At 40.8% G+C, this 3,587-nt stretch overlaps 1 non-coding gene across 1 annotated transcript; it reads right to left on the reverse strand.

The window, feature by feature from the left end:
• Positions 1-3,022: 3,022 nt before the first annotated feature.
• LOC122686347 lies at positions 3,023-3,128 on the reverse strand. The gene has a single exon (XR_006338718.1). It is a non-coding gene; the product is annotated as a U6 spliceosomal RNA (small nuclear RNA).
• Between the last annotated feature and the right edge of the window lie 459 nt (positions 3,129-3,587).

Raw genomic sequence — 3,587 nt, forward strand, 5'->3', positions numbered from 1 at the left:
ATTCAATTCAACATATATTTCTTTGAGCCCTCAGTGAAGAGCAGGTACTATTCCTAGTTGGTGAAAGAACTGATGTTTCCTTAAGGTTTCTTGCAGTCAAGCAAAACAGAACTATTCTGTGGATAACTTTGAGAAAGTCATTTCACCTCCATGGGTCTCAGTTTCCTCATCTCTTAAACGGTGATCTCTTCCACTCATTCACTTTTGGTGACATTCCTCATGGGAAGGCTGTGCTATAATTAAAGAGAGCACTTGCTTTAAAATTGGTGGTTCACAAAAAAAGGATTCACATTTTAGTCCAACTCTGCTGCTGTTTAGCTCTTTGCACTTGGTAAGTCACTTGGTTTTCCTGGGTCTCTGCTGAGAGATCAAAGAAATTTATTTTGAAGGTTCCCTTTTTGCTATACAAGAAAATTTACATATTTCTGTGAGACTGGCTATAACCTAACATGTCCACATTCATATTGCATGGAGTAAGTAAGCAAACTAATGGAGATTTTGTTGTTGTTGAGCATAATTGTTATTCTTTACTAACAAGTGGTATACATGCTGGTATGGTTTGTGAAACTGTAACCACACAGACATGCAACTAATGCCTATGACAGAAAACATGGTTTTGTGAAAAAAGTCAAAACTTTCTAAAATGTACTCGATATTCTGTGATAACCTATATGAGAAAAGGAGCTGAAAAAGAATATATATATATTGGATGGCATCACCACCATCATATATATATATATAACTGAATCACTTTACTCTGTACCTGAAACTAACACAACATTGTAAATCAACTATATTCCAATAAAATTTTTTAAAATTCCAAAATGGATATCTCTTTGAATAACAGTGAACTTTCTGGCCAGATGTTAATTGGTGTGGGGTTTATATTTGTCAACTTGCAGCAAAGAAATATTTTATTAAATTCACACCCATTGCCATCTATTATATCTATTGTAGTAGGTGGTGTTGTTCAGTTGCCCAGTCATGTCCAACTTTTTGCACCTTATGGATTGCGGCATGCCAGGCCTCCCTGTCCCTCACCATCTCCCTGAGTTTGCCCACGTTCATGTCCATTGTATTGGTGATTGCATCCAACCATCTCATCCTCTGTCACCCTCTTCTCCTTGTGCCTTCAATGTTTTCCAGCATCAGAGATTTTTCCAATGAGTCCGCTGTTCACATCAGGTGAGCAGAATGCTGGAGCTTCAGCTTCAGCATCAGTCCTTCCAATGAGTATTCAGGATCGATTTCCTTTGAGACTGGCTGATTTGATCTCCTCACTGTCCAAGGGACTCTCAGGAGTCTTCTCCAGCACCACAGTTCGAAGGCATCAATTCTTTGGTGCTCTGCCTTCTTTACGGTCCAGCTCTCACAACTGTATGTGTCCCCTGGGAAGACCGTAACCTTGAATATATGGACCTTTGTCGGCAGAGTGATGTCTCTGCTTTTCAACACACTGTTGTATCTACTACAGGTCACTAAATATTGTAGTTTGCCTCTCTGTAGCAACCTTTCTGCATAAGGATTTCCCATCAGATTGACATCAGGTTTTGCCATGTATCTTGCCTGAGTCAATAAAATGTGAAGAGAAATTATATGTCCCACTTCAGAATGGAAGTTTTACAAGAGGCAATGAAAGGTTACCAGGTTTCCTTTCTTTCTACCATAAGATAAGCAATGTTTTAGGACCTGGGGCAACCAACAGCCTGAGATTTGGCATGAGAACACTGTGGAGACAGCCTATAGTTATTGTAGTAGGATCAAGTGTGAAAGTTGCTCAGTCACGTCTGACTCTTTGTGACCCCATGGACTATACTGTCCATGGAATTCTCCAGGCCAGAATACTGGAGTGGGTAGCCTTTCCCTTCTCCAGGGGATCTTCCCAACCCAGGGATCGAATCCAGGTCTCCTGCATTGCATGCGGCTTCTTTATCACCTGAACGATAGGGTAGCCCTGTGTGATCAACGACTAATCTTAAAGAAAAAGGCTTTGCTGAAACCCATCTGGGAGTTTGGGCTTTTTGAGCACTAGCTGTGCCAGACTCCTTGTTTGGCACCTTACCATAAACATTGCACTTTTCTTCACCACACACACACACACACACACACACACACACACACACACATACACACACACACACACACACACACACACACACACGGCTAATCTTTTGTCCTTATAATCTGCTAAGATTTCTTTCTCAGTTGCGTTATAACCCAGTCTACCCTGAGTACCCATGCTTGCTACTGAGAAATACAGTGATGAGCAAGGCACATCTAATCTTGGATCCTTAATGGACATTTCAGTTAAGATATTATAGTAACGTATGATGCATCTTACAGTAGAGGAATTGCAATTGGGGGAACTTGGTAATATGCATTTGAGCTGGCAGTTTATATATTAACAGAAGAGAAACTGACCAAAGGCCAGGAGGAGGAAGAGAGTGTTTGAAACAGAAAAAAAAAATCAGAAGCCAAAACATAAAGACAAGAAAGATTATGGAAAAGTGAGGAACTCATTGCTGATTGTGGCTGCAAGATAAGAGTCCAGGAGAACAGAGAGGAAACAGGGCTGGTGAGATACCATCAATAATAATAATATTGAATGTTGATTAGCTTTGTGCTAAGTGCTTCACTTACATTTTCCTCACGATTATTATCACCATTTTATAAAAGAGGAAATTGAGCCAGAGAGAGGTTTAATAACTTGCCTGTAGGTACACAGCAGGGATGTGATTTTATCTGAAGGGCAATAGGAAATCGCTGAATGGTGTTACACAGAGGAGCCTTGTGAACAGACTCACGTTCTAGACCGAAAATGTGGCTGCAGTAGGTTCCCAGCTTCAATTCCCACTCTCATTGGAGGAAGCGTGGACCTCAACTTCTGTTTCTCTTATCCATGTGACTCTGTTGACTGAGACAGTTGGCAGGAGGGAAGCTGATAGCTACAGCTCTGCAGAAAAGATCACTCTTAAAAATTTGTTTTTAAAAATTAATAAACTTTATTATTTTTTAAAGTTTGAAAAATAGGGAGCATGTCACAAATTTTCATGTCGTCTTGCACTGGGGCCATGCCCGTCTTCTCTATGATGTTCTGATTTTAGTATGTGTGCTGCAGAAGTGAACACTGAAAAGGTCATGAGTTGAAGGAGTAAGGGGTATTCTAAGGGCTTCCCAGGTGGTGCTAGTGGTAAGGAACCTGTCTGCCAAGGCAGGAGACATGAGAGATGCGGGTTTGACCCCTAGGTCAGGAAGATCCCCTGGAGGAGGTCATGGCAACCCATTCCAATATGCTTGCCTGGATAATCCCATGGACAGAGGAGCCTGGAAGGCTACAGTCCATGGGTTTACAAGGAGTAAGACACGGCTGCAGCGACTTAGCACATGTGCAGGGGTGTTCTATGGAGAAAAATATGTTGTGGGTCTCAAGAACATTTAGATTTGGGTAATAGTTTTAATAACAATTTAAATATAATGAATTGATTCCCCGCAGTGAGCACTTGTACCTAATTCAAATAATGAATGTGATGTTACTTTAATATTTTGAGCATTCAATTTACTTTTGACTGTGAAGTCGGTAATATAGT

The sequence above is a fragment of the Cervus elaphus genome, chromosome 29, assembly GCF_910594005.1.
Source record: "Cervus elaphus chromosome 29, mCerEla1.1, whole genome shotgun sequence".
NCBI classification, from domain to species: domain Eukaryota; kingdom Metazoa; phylum Chordata; class Mammalia; order Artiodactyla; family Cervidae; genus Cervus; species Cervus elaphus.